Source organism: Triturus cristatus, chromosome 6 (assembly GCF_964204655.1).
Source record: "Triturus cristatus chromosome 6, aTriCri1.1, whole genome shotgun sequence".
Lineage (NCBI taxonomy): Eukaryota > Metazoa > Chordata > Amphibia > Caudata > Salamandridae > Triturus > Triturus cristatus.
Genome location: NC_140589.1, coordinates 1,148,968,781 through 1,148,985,207, shown reverse-complemented (window position 1 = coordinate 1,148,985,207; position 16,427 = coordinate 1,148,968,781). Strand labels below are relative to the sequence as shown.

Below are 16,427 nucleotides of genomic sequence, written 5' to 3'. Positions count from 1 at the left end.
TCCTTTGCTTTCCAAGATTACATCTTGCAGCTACTACGGCATATCTGCAAAACAGACAACACATGTCAGTGTTTAAAGTTCCAGTTTTCAAAGCTTTTATGAAAGGACTTAAAATGGTAATTCCTCCTAGAATTCTGCCTGACCCATCATTGAATTTAAACATTGTCCTAACAAGACTAATGGGTCCTCCTTTTGAACCATTACACTCTTGTCAATTACAGTACCTTTCATGGGAACTTGCTTTTTTTAATTGCCTTTACTTCCCTTAGAAGTGTCAGTGAAATTCAGGCGTTCACTCTTAAAGAGCCTTTCTTTCAACTACATCATGATAGAGTAGTGCTCAGAACTAACCCAAAATTTCGACCAGAAGTGTTTTCTAATTTTCATGTTAATCGATCCACTATTTACCTGGCTTTTTTTCTGCAACCAGACACAGTTGCAGAAAGGGCACTACATACATTAGATGTTAAAAGGGCACTAATGTATTATATTGATAGGACTAAATCCTTTAGAAAAACAAAACAATTGTTTGTTGCCTTTGCCCCATCTCGCATCGGAAAGGCAATTTCAAAATCAATCATCTCAAGATGGATTGTTTATGCATCGTAATATGCTATATAAAAGGTAAACAACTTCTACCTGTTCCCCTGAAAGCCCACTCTACTAGGAAAGTTGGAGCTTCCATGGCCTTCTCAGCATACCTGTTGCTGAAATTTGTGAAGCAGCAACATGGTCTACTCCACATACTTTCACAAAGCATTATTGTGTGGACGTATTTGCACGCCAACAAGCAAATGTTGCTCAAGCGATACTTAGAACTCTTTTTCAAACAACTCAATCTCCACAAGTTAACCGCTACCTTGAGAGAGGGACTGCTTTACAATTTATGCAAAGGATGTGTATCTACAGCACACATTCCTCAAACAGATTATTTTACTTACTCTGTAAGCACATGTTCTTGGCATGTAGTGTTGTAAATTCACATGCACCAACGCTCCTCCCCAATAAATCTTGTGTAGGTAACAGCTCCTACATTTTATTTCCTATCTAATGCAGGGCCATCTCATTGCTTACATATACAGCATTTTTACTTTCTCACTTACCCACAGCAAAACAATCTGAAGATTGCGTTGATAACCATGCGCAGTATTACCAAGAGTAGAAGTTACACTTGGAACAAAAACAACTTGTAATTATTAGAGCCCAACACTAAATGGCATACTTATGCTAAGCATGTGAATCTACAGCACTACATGCCAAGAACAGATGCTTACAGGGTAAGTAACAAAATCCTTTTAGCACAAACAATACCACCACCAATACCAAGGCTTGACTTGCCTACTAATCCCCCCGATCACAGAACACCTGTCGGGGGAATTTAACATTGCTTCCTTCCTGCATAGCTAAATATCACTTCCGAACAATGGGTGTTGGATATTATCCAACATGGTTATTGTGTGGAGCTCACTTTAACACCTCCAAACATTCCACCTCACACTTAGATTATCAACCGACCATCAAAAGCTACTGAAACAGAACATTCAAGCTTTACTGAACAAAGGAGTAATAGAACTAGTGCCACAACAACAACAATATACAGGAGTCTATTCCATGTACATCCTTATACCCAAAAAGGATGGAGCTCTAAGACCCATATTAGACCTCAGACCTCTAAACAAATGCATTCTTTTAGAAAATGTTCATATGGTCACTCTTCAAGACGGCATACCACTTCTCCAACAAGAAGACTTCATCAAAGCAACACATATCACAAATGTTTGCAACACACACAAACAACAATAAATTTACTACATCAACTAGGTTTTAGATTAAATGCAGCAAAGTCACACCTGTATCCTTTTCAAATACAGCCTTACTTGGGAGCCATACTAAATTGTCAAATAGAAGTAGCCTACCCAAATACAGCCAGGGTACAAACATTCAACAACCTGGTGCCATAGTTTCACCCTCAAAATCGGTTAGCAGCGAGAACAGTTATGTGTCTCCTAGGAACAGTGACATCATGTATAGCCATAGTACCTCATGCAAGACTCAGTATGCGCCCTCTGCAACAATGCTTAATGCAACAATGGTCTCAAGCGGATGGTCAATTAGACGATCTTGTGTTGATCAGCCGTCAAGTTTGCCAATCTCTGCAATGGTGGAACTCCAAAAATCTATTACAAGGATGGCCGTTTATAGACCCAATTCCGGAAATTACCATAACAACGGAAGCATCGAGGACTGGTTGGGCAGGTCACTTAAAACAAATGACTATACTTGGGCATTGGGCACACAGTCAATCTCTTCTACATCGAGACGTCTAGCTGGAGATTCCTTAATTTAGAATATCCCCAGGCGTCAGACTGGATCCGGAAAACGTTCCGCAGCAGCACCTCTGCGTGCCGGGGGCGGCGCCACACTGCTCCGCCCTGACGTCGTCCACGGACGTGACGTCAGCAGAGCCATATATGGCGTGCTGACGTCCGTTTTCTTCTTTTCTGCGTCCCAACACGGATCCTGGAAAACCAGCAGTTCCTTGGCCTGGTTTTTAGACCTTTTCGACACCTTCGGTGTCGCCGGAACAGTGTGCAATGCCTTAGGGTTTTAAGGCTTGTGAAGCCTGTGCGCGTTAGATGTCTGGCACTGACCCGTATCTCATCTGTATGTGGTGCCTCGGCGTGCATCACGACTCCAAAGAGTGCGACACCTGTCAGAGGATGAAGCTCAAGTCCCTCAGAGAGCGCCGCATGAAACTGCTGGCCGCACAGCTGTCCGGTCCAGCACCTTCGCATTGCCGCTCTCCCCCTCCGTATCGGGCTCAGTTTAGAGGTCGTTCACGCAGACTTCTTTCGAGGGCAGGTAAGCACATGCGGCAAGCACGGAGGTCCTCCTCCCATTCACGTACTGCTGGCGCCCGCTCCTCTCGCTCTATGCCAGGTAAGGGCGCCAGCAGTTCCTTCCTCCATACCCGTCCTTTCCGGGGTTGGGGCGACGCGTGCCCAAATGGAGGCTTATTCTATTGCACTCCAGTTGTACCTTGGGTCCCCACTTCTCCCTGGAGCGCCTTCAGGTCCCAAACAGGTGGAGGGCACTCATGTCGGGTCCTTGCCGGCGGATTCTTCCTCGGCGCTGGCTGTGTACATCGACTCCGGTTCCAGAGACGATAGGACCCCGACGGGTCACGGCCCAGTGGGTCCTTCCAGTCATCCGTCCAGCCCACCCCATCAGTCTTCGCATAGCCCTGAGCTGCTTCTTGCATCGACGTCGGAGGTGGTGCCTGCCCCAACGCCCGGTTCGACGCCCGGCTTGACCAAACGGGCACATTTTGCAGTGGGATCGACGTCGGACGGCGTGCAGGTCGAGTCACCTCTGGAGGTAGTCTATGTCCAGACGACTCCAAGCCGGCGTCGATCGACACTGGTGCCACGGTCCAAGCTCCTCACGAGGTTGCTGCTCCTCCCGACTCCTCGGACGTCGCTGTGACCTCCACACGGTATCGATCGACGCAGGTGCCGGCAACAGCGCCTCCTGGTCAAGAGGTTGACGCTTCTCTGGATTCCCCGAATCGGGGGCCCATGGTGCAAGTGCCTTGTGTTGCATGGCCTTCAGGTCAGTCTCCCGCTCCTCCACTTTTTATTGTCCAGTGGACGGCTTAGTCTTCAGCAGTCTCCTACTGACTGTTTATTATCGCCTAGCCGGGTGGCAACTAAAACTGGTGCTGCTTATGTACGTGCCATTCACAGGGCGGCTGCTATTCTTGGTTTTCAGCCTCCTGTGGTCCCCCTGCTGTCTGATCTTACTGGATCTGCTCCATATGGAGCCTATTGAGGTGGAGCTCTTTATTTGACATTTTGCGTGGCACATGGTCAAGGCCCTCTTCTGGTGACCCTGTTGATCGGGCTATTGCCTGTATGCACCGTCCTGCTACGGGTGATCCACTCTGCCTGTCCACTCACACTACGGCTCAGGGACTCATTGTTCAGGTGGCCTTTAACTTAGTCTTCATCCGCCTTGCCTTTATTGGCTCCCACTAGGGAGTCTAGGTGGCTGGACGCATGTGCTCGCCAACTTTTTACTTCTACCAGTGTGGGTATCCGCGCCTTGAATACTGCGTGTATGTTCGCGTGTTCATCCTCGAACCTTTGGAACCCGGTCGAGACCCTTCTCTCTTCTATTCCAGAGGAGCCACGGTTACAGTTGCTTCGGCTTCTGTTTGATTGCAGGGGAATGTGCAATTTTCGCTCCGTTCTTCCCTTGATGCCACTGACTCTGTGGCACAAGCTCTTGCTCGATCTGCGGCTTTGCGCCGCCATGCATGGCTGCGTGACAGTCGTTTCCCAGATAATGTTCGGGATGCCCTCAGAGATCTACCGTTTAATTTTGTGGACCTTTTTGATCCCCACGCGGATTCGGCAGTCTCCCTGCTCTTGTCCGGGTTGCCATAACTTTTTCACTGTCCTGTACCTTATTTTCCTACACCTCTATCACAAATGTGTATAGTAGGTTCCCCGTTTGCTGTCCAGGGCTGATCAGCCTTCTCTGATTTGTTAGATTTCAGCCATATGGCTGGTTTAATCTTCTGTTCAGTCCTCTGACTGCGTGTTTTGCCCAAGAGGATCCCTTTATCAGGGGTTGACACTTACCCTATGTGGGGTATATGCTGGTGCTGGGCGATTGCCTTGCCTTAGTATGCCTCGTGTACATCCTTCAGGGAGTTCCTCCCTGTCTTTTGTCCTGCAATCCTATTATTAGCATAACCCTGTCGCACTTCGAGTGCCTTTGGTCCTGCTTGTCTGTAGTGCTTCTGTCCTTGTTTTTTTTGTGTCTCACACCGTCTCCGCCGCTGTGCGGCAATGTTTAGTACTATTAGTACAAACTTGGGCACGCAGCCCATATTGGGCTCGTCCTCCAGGGTAGTAGATTAGCGTTTACATCTATCCTGTATGTGGCCTCTTTCCTCACCACTTCTCCTACAGCTGTTTTTTCCACATTCCCTGCTGCCCCGCACAGGTGTTTCCACACTTCTGCTTGCATCATACTGTGATATTTCATAGTGCGTATTTCTTCTGAATACTTGCTTCTTGTGGTCCGGGGCACTTATATTGATCCTGACTGTTTCCACTGTCGTGCCTCTAGCTTGCCTGGGACCGTGGTTCTTCCCGAGCAAGGGGGGGATGTTTCTCTTTCCTTCATGCCGTGTCCATGGTCACTGACCCGGTCTGCTTGTGCCACCACTTCTATGTGGTGCTCGGCTGCCTGGTTCCCCTTTTTGGGCCGTTGCCCTCTAGATGTTGTGCGCATCTGAGCTGCTCACGCTGCCCTACAGGAGGCTTTTCCTTTCTTTGTGTGGTTCCAACGTCCACATGATGTGCTTAGGTGCCTTCCGGTATGCTTCGATGTTTTGGAGTGTCGCTCCCGCTTTGACGCTAGGCTGTGTGCCATTGGCCCTTTCCTCGGTGGTCACAGACCGCCTATGTCTTGGCGTGTCTTCTATTATACTACCAGCCTTCTGGCCATGGATTGGTCGCCTGCCAATGTTGTCACATGTGTCTAGCTGATGCAGCTTGTAAAGTGCTTCTTCCACTATTCTACATACTGGGCCGGTATGCTCTTTGTCATACCGGTCGCCATCTCTCTGGGTTTTGCTTACAGGCGACAACATTACATCTGGTGGATCTTTCACACCCTAGATCCAGTTCCACTTCTGGCGGTGTCATCAGATTCTTTTTAACTTAGCATATTTAGTATGCGTTTTTTTGTTCCATACCGGCACTTGCTGGGCAGGAGTCTGCCTTTTGCCTTCGTTGCCCCCTGTATCTTGCAGGCGCAGGTTCAACAATGTTTTTTCCACTGCTTTGCCTGGTCCATCGGTAATCGCTTTTTGGTTTCTGTCGACACCTCGGATCCTGCGGATCCCTTGGGCCCTAGGTTTGGTTCATCTTCCCTTTTCGAAGTTGTGAACTTTTGCTCCAGCACGCGCATTCTGGCTCTGGGTTTTCCCTCTCTCAACCCGTTATACACTAAAGGGGTTTTCGTGCTGTTCTCATCGGCTTGTGGTACCTTTGCCTTCCATTGTTCTCCGCTCTCTTCTGAGCTTCATGGTCTAGGAGTTAGCTGCGCTGACATTACTGTCCCCACTGTGCTTCGTCACATGATTGACGGCACTGTTTTAGTCACTTTATTGACGGCCAAATTCTCTCTAGAACTTCGTGGGGTTCAGTCGCAGACCCGCCTCCTCTATAGGTATGGCTTTGGAATCTATTCTAAGTTAAGGAATCTGCAGCTAGACGTCTCTAGCAGATGCACGAGTTACTTACCTTCGGTAACGATGTATCTGGTAGCGACGTAGTCTAGCCGCAGATTCCTTAACCCCCACCCGTCCTCTACTTCGGTAACGATGTATCTGGTAGTGACATAGTCTAGCCGCAGATTCCTTAACCCCCACCCGTCCTCCCCGTTCTGCGAGGACCTTTTTAGGTTGAGCTTTCTACGCTCGCCTCCCTTCGGGTGGCTTGATCCTTCTGCAGGGTGACTCTTTCACTTCACTCCCACACAGAATGCTTCATTCTGCTTTCATAGCTCTACTCCGCCCCTTTTCGTAATTGGACGGTATGCTCATGTATCCCTTCCAACCCTATGCCCTGGGTTATACAGGGTGGGTTCTATTCGTGTTTTTTCCCACCACCCGCTCTCCCTTTCTTTATCACCTTGGGGTCTCTTACCACCCTGTGCTCCATTGGTTTGAGGTCTATTGGCTCTGCCACATTTTTTTGAATCTCTTATTGGGGATACAACGTCTCTTTCTGGTGACTTTCTGTGGTCAATTGTCTTAGCTCCTATGTTCCGGACTTTTTGTCCTTCACGGTTATCCATTAAGGTTGCGGACTTTCTGTCGTCCGCCATGATGTGGTTTACATCTTCATTTACCTCCCAGTGTGGTTGGCCTTCACTTTTGCGGGGTTGCTTCTCAGAGCGGTGCTCTGCTCTTTCCCTTTACTAGTTTCGAATATACTGTTCCTGGCACTTTCCTTTATGGTGCGGTTTTTCATCATTCCATGTCTTTTCATAATTTTTGCACACTGTTCCCATATTCTAACAGTTTTTGTGTGGTGGCTCCGCGTTGCGGCGCGGAAAAGTTTCTCCGATGAAAACTGACATCCGTGCCCCGGGAGGGGCATATATGGCTCCGCTGACGTCACGTCCATGGACGACGTCAGGGCGGAGCCGTGCGGCGCTGCCCCCGGCACGCAGAGGTGCTGCTGCGGAAAGTTTTCCGGATCGAGTCTAACGCCTGGGGATATTCTAAGTTAAGGAATCTGCGGCTAGACTATGTCTCTACCAAATACATCATTACCGAAGGTAAGTAACTCGTTCATCTCAATCACCTAGAGCTGCTAGCTGTTCATCTAGAATTCCTTCCTCACCTGATAGGCAAAGTAGTCTTAATCAAAATAGAGGGGATCAGATATCTACAGTTGTTGCCCCTAGCACAAAAAATCTTGATTTTTCTCTCTCTAACACAACATTCAGTTTTACGCACAATACATTCCAGGAGTAGATCATGAATTGACGGATCTCCTCAGCAGGAGACGTCAACAAGCCCACAAATGGGAACTCAATATACAGGTCCTACACCCATTCTTCCAAAAATAGGGACAACCAAACATACCTATTTGCAATAACAAAGAACACAAAAACGTAACATGTCCCCAGATTCGAACATCCACAGTCCAAAGGCAATGCCCTATGGATCAATTGGTCAGGGATATTTGCTTACGCTTTTCTATTATCCCCCTGCTTCCATTTGTAATTCACAAATTACGACAGACATCCCTGGCGAATATCCTAATTGTTCTCACACGGGGCCAGGGAACCTTGGTACACCACGCTCCTGGAGTTATCCATAGTCCCACATCAACTACTACCCAACAGACAAGACCTACTCACTTAGAAACAAGGAGCAGTAAGACTCCCAGATCTCTCAATCTTGCAATTTGGCTCCTGTGGTCTTAGAATTTGGATATCTAAATCTACCACAAGAATGTATGGATATCTTAAACGAAACAAGAAAACCCACATCAAGGGCATGCTATGCAGTTAAGTGAAAAATATGTGTTAATTACAGTCATTTTAAAGATATTGATCCACTAAATGTATTACCTCAAAACATTTTATCTTGTTTCAAATTCCAAAATGCAGGGTTAGCTTTTACTTCTATAAAAGTTTGTCTTACAGCTTTAGCTGCATACCTTCAAAATAGAGAACAAACCTCTATGTTCAGAATTCTTGTCAATAAAGCTTTTTTACAAGTCCTTAAAATAATAATTCTACTTAGGGCTCCGCCTTCCCCAGTATGGAACCTTAATATTGCACTAACAAGGTTAATGGGCCCACCATTTGAACCATTGCACAAATGTCCTTTACAATTTTTGTCATGGAAACCTGCTTTTCATATTGCAGTTAGTTCAGTCAGACGAGTAGGAGAAATTCAGGCACTGACTTTAGAGAAACCCCTTTTCCAAGTACATAAAAACTAAGTAGTTCTAAGAACTAATGCTAAATTTCTACATAAGGTAGTATCACAATTTCACATCAGTCAATCCATTGAATTGCCTGTATTTTTTCCTCAACCAACCTTAGTGGCAGAAAGAGCATTACACACATTAGATGTTAAAAGAGCACGAATGTACTATATAGATAGAACACAATCATTTAGTAAGACTCAACAACTATTTGTGGTATTCTCTAAACCACATACAGGTAAAGCAATTTCCAAATCAGGAATTGCAAGTTGAATAAGAAAATGTATCCAAAAAGCTTGCTAAAGCAAAAAGACCTCTTCTTATCCCACCAAAATTCCACTCTACACGCAGAAAAGGGCTTCTACGGCTTTTCTAGGGAATTTGCCAATAGCTGACATACGTAAAGCAGCTACTTGGAATACACCACATACATTTACAAAACATTACTGTGTACCTGTTAACAAGCTAATGTTAGTCAAGAAGTACTACACACATTATTTCAAACAAATGCACCTAGCGCAACGTAGTGACCGCTTACAAGAGGAACTGCTTTGTATTCTATACTAAGCATGGCGAGTGTTACTTACCCTGTAAGCACCTGTTTGTTGCATGTAGTGCTGTAGATTCACATGTACCCACCCTCCTCCCCTGTGACTTGTCTATTGCATTTGAATTCATTATTTTTCCACATTATCACATGGTCATCTACATTGGATTTACTATCCTTTCACTCCATCCTCACCCGCCCAACGGAAAACAATCTAACAATGGAGTCAGTGATCATGCGCACTTCAAGCAAGAGGAGAAGTCACTGTAACTCGAAGACTTCTTCAAAGAAAAACAACTTTCACACTTCCGAGCCCACACTAGATGGCGGACTTATGCTCCGCATGTAAATCTACAGCACTACATGCCACAAACAGATTCTTAATGGGAACATTCACTATATATATATATATATATATATATATATATATCTATATATATAATCTACTGGCGGTCACCAGTAGATAGTTATAGTTAGGACCGAGTTTCCATAGGAAATCTGAAAATTCTATTTTGAATAACTTTGGCGCCGGTTTACGAATCCTCGCGAAATTTTCAAAACTAATGGGGCGCTCCGTTCAGCTCCTACCCTGAAAGTCTCGGGGTGATTCGTCAAGCGGGGGCCGAGAAAAAAGGGGGGTCCTCGGGTCAGGGAAGTGCCTTTTGCAGGTCTGGTGTCAATCTGTTCAGTAGTTCCTGAGAAAATAGCATTTAAAAGCATATAAATATCTATAAGCACGCACCGTGCGCGCACCGTGCGAGCACCCTAACATGCGCAAGCGTAATTCTGATTGGTGGTTACATGTTAGTCAACGTTCGAATCGGTCGAAATCAAGAAGTGTCGGCCGCCATTTTGTTTGTTTTCAGTGCGAGAGTGAAAAAGGAAGGTGGCGAATGTGAAAAGGGGGCAGGGTAGAGAGTTCCTGACTCCCTAGCCTTTGTCAGGGGGTCCCTGAAGGACCCCGAAGGCAGACATTTAAAAAAAAATTATTTATTTTTTTAAATCGCGGGTGTGCGCGCACGGTGAAAAGCCCCCCAAAAATAAAAAAAAATACGTCGTTTATTGTAAAATAAATATATAAAAAAAATAATACATAAATAAATTAGCATTTAAAAAACCGTACAAATTCACTGAAAAAACCATAGGTTTCACACACGTTATAGTTGGGAATTATCATTTAAAAAACCTTGCAAATTCACTTAAAAAACCATAGGTTTCACACATGTTATAGTTAGGTGGATATTTCACTCGTAAAAAACCAGTGAAATTCCCCCGTTATAGTTAGTTCAGATAACTATAACTCGCGTGACCGCCACTGTATCACAAGGATGATGTCATCAGTGATGTCATAAGTGATGCCACTGACCATGTCATGAGTGATGTAATATGTGACGTCATGAGCAGTGGATTGCGGGCGCGCGAGTTATAGTTATCTGAACGAACTATAACGGGGGAATTTCATTGGTTTTTTACGAGTGAAATATCCACCTAACTATAACATGTGTGAAACCTATGGTTTTTTCAGTGTATATGTGTGTGTATCTATATATATATATATATATATATATAATAAACAAATACCCGTGAGCTCTAGGGCGGCACTCAACAGTTCGCCTTTTTATATATCAGCTTGCCGTGATCTTTCTGCTGTAATTTCCTGATGCCTGACGCGTTTCCACGGCTCACTCAGTTTCTTCAGGGGCATTGAAGCTGTCAAGTGGCGCTGCGGATGCTCTTTTACATATTCAATTGTCAGGCGTGTTTTTATTGGGTATTTGCCCCTCGTGGGGCTCGCTGAGTGCGTGCTGATATTCCAAAGCCTGTTGGGACATGTAGTCCTGAGAGCAATCAATTATTTTCCCTAAGTGGGAAAGGGCATGCGTTGTAAGTTCACAAATCCGTCCAACAACAAACATACATAAATACTGCTTGTCAAAAAAACATTCTTCTCCTTCAAGTGAAGCTCAATTGGTCATTTCTCTATACAAACTATTTAGATTCTCCAAATAAGTAGGTGTTAGTATTATTAAAAGTATTATGGTTACAATGGTTACATATTTCAATAATGTTATAAATTCTGAGGAGGGACTCATATCGCCATCCTAAAAATAAAATGAAAAGAACCCAACTGACAAAACGACATCCCTTACAGTTACATGCCAAAAAGTTAATTACGTCGTTTTTACATCCCACTACACACTGGCTATAAATGTACTTAAATATTCCTGATCAATTATGAGGCCTGACATTTCAGTGGTGTCTAAATCAATAATATATCTAGGTTTTAGTCTTCATAGTTCTAATTCCCTGATTCTACCTTGTGGCGTCTGAAGACATTATCTATAACTGAGTATTCCAACCAGGACATTTATGGAAATGTTGAGCTACTGGGTAGCTTTTATCTCTGTTGGCTATTGCTCTTATGGTTATTAAATTTCTCTTATGAATATGCCAAATAGTACTCCCAATATATTTCTTCTTACATGAACACATGAGAATTTTTTACAAGACAGAGTTTTACTGATGTATTTTGGAGTATTTGTGGATAGAATAGTAATTGTACACAAGCCTTGTCTTTACTGTATCCCTTAAAACTGGTTTTACCTTTCAACCCTAACACTTTTTGGTTTGAAAACGTGCTGCTTTTTATTACCAGTCCATCTTTTGTATAAATCTTTCTACATGTAATAAAATGTTAATTTAATACCTTACTGCCAATGATAGGATCTCTCTTGATTAATTTCCAATATTTACTCATGATCCTTCTCATATGAATATGCTGTAAACTATACGTTGTAGTAATATTTGGTTATTGTCTTTCTTTCTGTTCCTGTTTGTTACAAAGAGATTTTTTTTATTTTTGTAATCCTCTGTCTACATTTACTTAATTTTGCCTTAGATTTCCCTCTTCTGCTCAACCTCTAACATATTGTTTGTTCTTTGGCACTATATCTATTGAATTTGCTAATTCATTTTGCCCTAATAATTCATTGTATGGAATATTAGCTGTCAGAAAGTTAGAATGGAAACTATTGTTGCAGGTGCTCATTCTAAATGTTAATGTAGTGATTTCTTTATTGCATATTCTTAATTTGCCATCAAGGAATGTTTAGTTCGGATTTACTCACATGTGCTGTACATGGAAATTCAGGTTGTTGGAATTTATTAACACATCAAAGTTTAGCGTTGAGGCTTCTGTGCTCTTTCAGATAATAAAAGGTTATCTGTGAGCCTAAGCTATAAAATTACCGTTTCATACATAATTAGTCAATTTTCATTATAGAGCACCTGTTCCTCCCACCGGCCCATAACGGACATGATTGGCTGATGAAATTCATAAATAATTATTTTTTCACCTCTTTTTATTATTTATTTATTGCATTGGTATGTAATAATTCTAAAACATTTTGATACTGATTGAATTTGGATATGTGAAAATAAGCACATGAATTTGGTAGATAGCAATGAATCTCTTGTCATACCTGTATTGAGTTTAAATACAAATTGTATATGCAAGGTTGGCATCAATTTGATCTTTTTTTTAAATTACTTTTATTGTATGAGCCTTGCTATGAAGCATCAAATTTCTGTACAGAGTGATGGGTTTAGAGTTGTTAGTGCTAAATAATTGACAGAGAGAAATAGGAGAAGCCTTAGTAAAGCAACTCTTTTATTAGCATGTAGTGGAAGGGTGGATACAAGAGACAAGCTTATTTCTAGGGTCAAGCATTGATGGGAGTGCCAGAGTTGTTGGGTGAAAATAAGTTGAAATATGAACTCTTCGTAGGCGGTCAGGCAAATGAGTAGTTACCCTCCCATTAATGGACTCTGATTGGGAGGAAATAGTCTGGATAAGCTATGTTCTGTTCTTCAGGTTTGTCTTGAGCTTTTGCAAGATATTGCAGCCTAAGCCCATTTGGAATGTGAAGGTGACAAGTAGGATTTGATGATAGTGGTGTTGAAGGCTCCGGAGAGGTGATGCAAGTGCCGCAGTTGTCATAGATCTGTCAAGTGTCATCGACCACTTGTGTGTTTGCCATAGCCGTATTGCTATTAGGTCAGAACATAGACTAGTACAGTTAAGCAATGGTGTTACCTTTTGATCTTAATGTCAGGTTGGTCAGTGAAGTGAGCAAACAATGAATTGCAGGGTTTGTGTTTGGGTCGATGGCATGCGGTATCAGAATGGGGAGCATATGTTTTGAGGCTCCATGGTAAGGAACCCTGAGTTAGGGGCGGATTGTTCTAGAACCCTTAGAGCCCTCCTTAGCATGCTCTACCGGCCATTAAAGGTCCGCTCACTTGTTAAAGGCCCTCACCTTCGGCTTGGGCCTTTAACGGCTGGTAGAGCCTGCTGCGGCGGGCTCTAAGGATAAATTAGAACATTCGAATGTTGAGTGCTCCATTGAAGACAATAACCTAGCACCAGGCTTATAATGACTAGTACAAGCCTTCTGCCTCAGCATTTCGCTGTTTGTCTTTCTATTTCTACCTTCTTTAAATTTAGATTTTTCAAATAGTCTGTGGCTCAGGCCTATAACTCAGGTTCAGGGCCTTTACCAAATGGTATAGCCCTCGGTACCTGACTATAAAGCTATGTTATTTTCTTTTATTGAATATGTTGTGTTTCAAATAGGTGGGCTTATTTATCTTTATTGATTCTACTCTTTCTGTCACCTCAGCATGCATTTCTGTGTATTTCATTACCTTGTAGAGGTTGGCAGGGCTGATCTTCTACCTAAAAGGAGCCTTAGTGATTCGTGAAATACAAAGGCAGTGGTTCCTTAGGATTCTTTGATTTAACACCTTTGAGATCCATTTCTTAATTGTAAATGTAATATTGTTACTTTACCTAGGTTTTTCGTAAGAACGCCCATTGATAATTGAATACAATGTCACAAACATAAGAGTAACGCAGGGGGTCCAGATAGTAATATCAGCCATCTGTATTTACATATTCTTTAGCACATTTATGTGTTGCAGAAACATTAGTGTTGTACATGGTGCAGTCCTTGTGAAATGTTGCCAATAATAAAATGACACAGATTGCAAATCGTAGTGCCTGAGCGGTGTCATGAATTGATTGAAGATTGAGCAGAGTCAGATTGGTCCTATGGTGCTCTTAACTGAGTCTAGTGACACAGTTGGTGTGCGTGTCAATGTCTCGACGTGTCAAAAATTAGTCAGTGGCCTCATCAGGATGTTGGAATACCATCTGTCTACATCAAATTTGTGATCTTTGCTTTTCCGCCTGGATGGAGACCCCGAGTTGTCAGATTATCAAGGCTTCTACTGTCAAAGAGAGTGATGGTGACTGCACTACTGTATAATCTGCACACGTAGATATGGCTGGTGAAAAATCTCTAATCTGTGGCCATTCTTCAGCCATTTGTGCTTGTGGAACTTAAAAATTAGTGCTGTCACTTACATTCTCATCGAGGATTTGGACCCTGATAATCCTTGCTAGAACCATTTTTGGGGACCTGACCAGTTTAGTTGTCTACCAGACTGTGTAATCAAATAAATGCATTAAACATACTTATTGTACATACACATACGCACATATATGAACACACACACACACACACACGCACACACGCACACACACACACACACACACACACCGCCACCGCCACCACCACCACCACCACCACCACCACTCCTCTTTGAATGTCATTGACATTCTGCTTTTATCTATTGCAGCATGAAGCAATGGGTCAGCCCACTTTAACCTTTGGCTATAGTGCTGTTTGAGTGATGGCATTATGCCTGATCACATGCTCATCCACCTGGAAATGAGTGCAGGTCCATTAATTGATCATTTTCGCCTTTTCTAGGCAACCTTTCAATTCTTTCCTCCTTTTTTAAATTTAGTTTAGTGCTGTTTTCCAGATATGCCCTTGCTACTCATTTCATGCTGTGCGTCCACTGCTTCTAAACCGGGTGGCTATTTTAGAAATGCACTTTACATACTATATCATTGTTTTATCTTTCCAAGAGGGCCCACATGTTGCTTCTAAATATGGTAACCCTGTCAGAGTTTTTAAAACAATACATTATGTACACTGCTATTTCGCTATGGCCACCCGCTGAAATGTTTAACCTTGTTTTTTATTGCAAGCATACTAAAGATTAGACAACAGCACACTCTTTAATTTCCTACTTTTATTATTTTAGTTAGCTATTTTTTGTTTTAAGTTAGTGTATGTGATTTGTTATGGGTTGTTTAATGGGCAAGCACAAGAATGAGACAGTGGTTTGATAATGGATGTGTGAATACTTATGAAGTGCTGATACCAGTAACACTAGATATACTTACAACTCCTACCTTTACCAATGTCCATTCACGTGTATACCCAAACAATGAGATGGTGTTGAAATGCTAAAAAGGGTAGTGATATTTGAATTAAATATGTTTGTTGTAAACATGTATAATAAGAAAGAAAAAAAATCAAAAATATTCCAGTAGTTTTTGTCCTGTTTCTCTGGTGAATAAAATCACAGAAACTGAAGCAAATTTGTTTTGTGCATGTCTGTTTTTTTTAACTGTGGTTTTATTTAACTTTGAAACAGATAAAGGAGAATAGTTTCAGGCCATAGCAACTTACAAAAGATCATAATTTTAATAAGACATTTAGAAACAATATAATGAATGTATAAGTTACTCAATAAACCTCATTGTCAATACAAATGTATGCATTAATTCTATTATAATAAAACTGTATTATTAAGATCTGTTAATGTTATGCAAAAACTGCATAACCCTGCGCACACCGTAGCTGTCCAAAAATGGTTTTTTTTACCATTAAGGACAGAGTTCTTTATCACTGACACATAAGCATTTTATACTTGTTTTTTTAACTGTTTTTTGAAAGCCTCTCCAAACCTAGGCTTGCTCAATGTAGTCTTTAAATAACACTACCTAATTTGATATTTGTTACTCCGCTCAGTTTATAATATTTTCCACCACAATATCACACTGAATACAATTGGCTTGGAATTGTGCAATGACTTTTGACATAACATGGTCAAGCCGAGCTACATTGGTCTTTTAATAAGACTCTCTTTCCAAAATCTTGATACACAGCCTACAAAGAATTGTAGATAATACATCATTGGATTCCTGGTTTAAATAAAAACTGCTGCATAATCTTCTTGTGCCAGTGATTTTCCTGTGTTCAGAAATGAAGTAAAATTTTTCACCTTATACACTCTTATTGAAGTATCAATCAACTCAGCCACTTCTAGTGACTAAACCTGGAAATCAGCATTCTGAGAAAATGTGTTCATATCTCTGTGAACTACCACCGTTTAGACCTATATCATTTCTTGCTGTATCTTGCAAATTCCTCATT

At 42.5% G+C, this 16,427-nt stretch overlaps 1 protein-coding gene across 8 annotated transcripts in view; it reads left to right on the top strand.

Annotated features, from left to right (window-relative positions):
* The window catches only part of MAP4K3 (mitogen-activated protein kinase kinase kinase kinase 3), a 1,115,786-nt gene that overhangs the window by 422,325 nt on the left and 677,034 nt on the right, over positions 1-16,427 (top strand). The window lies entirely within an intron of this gene.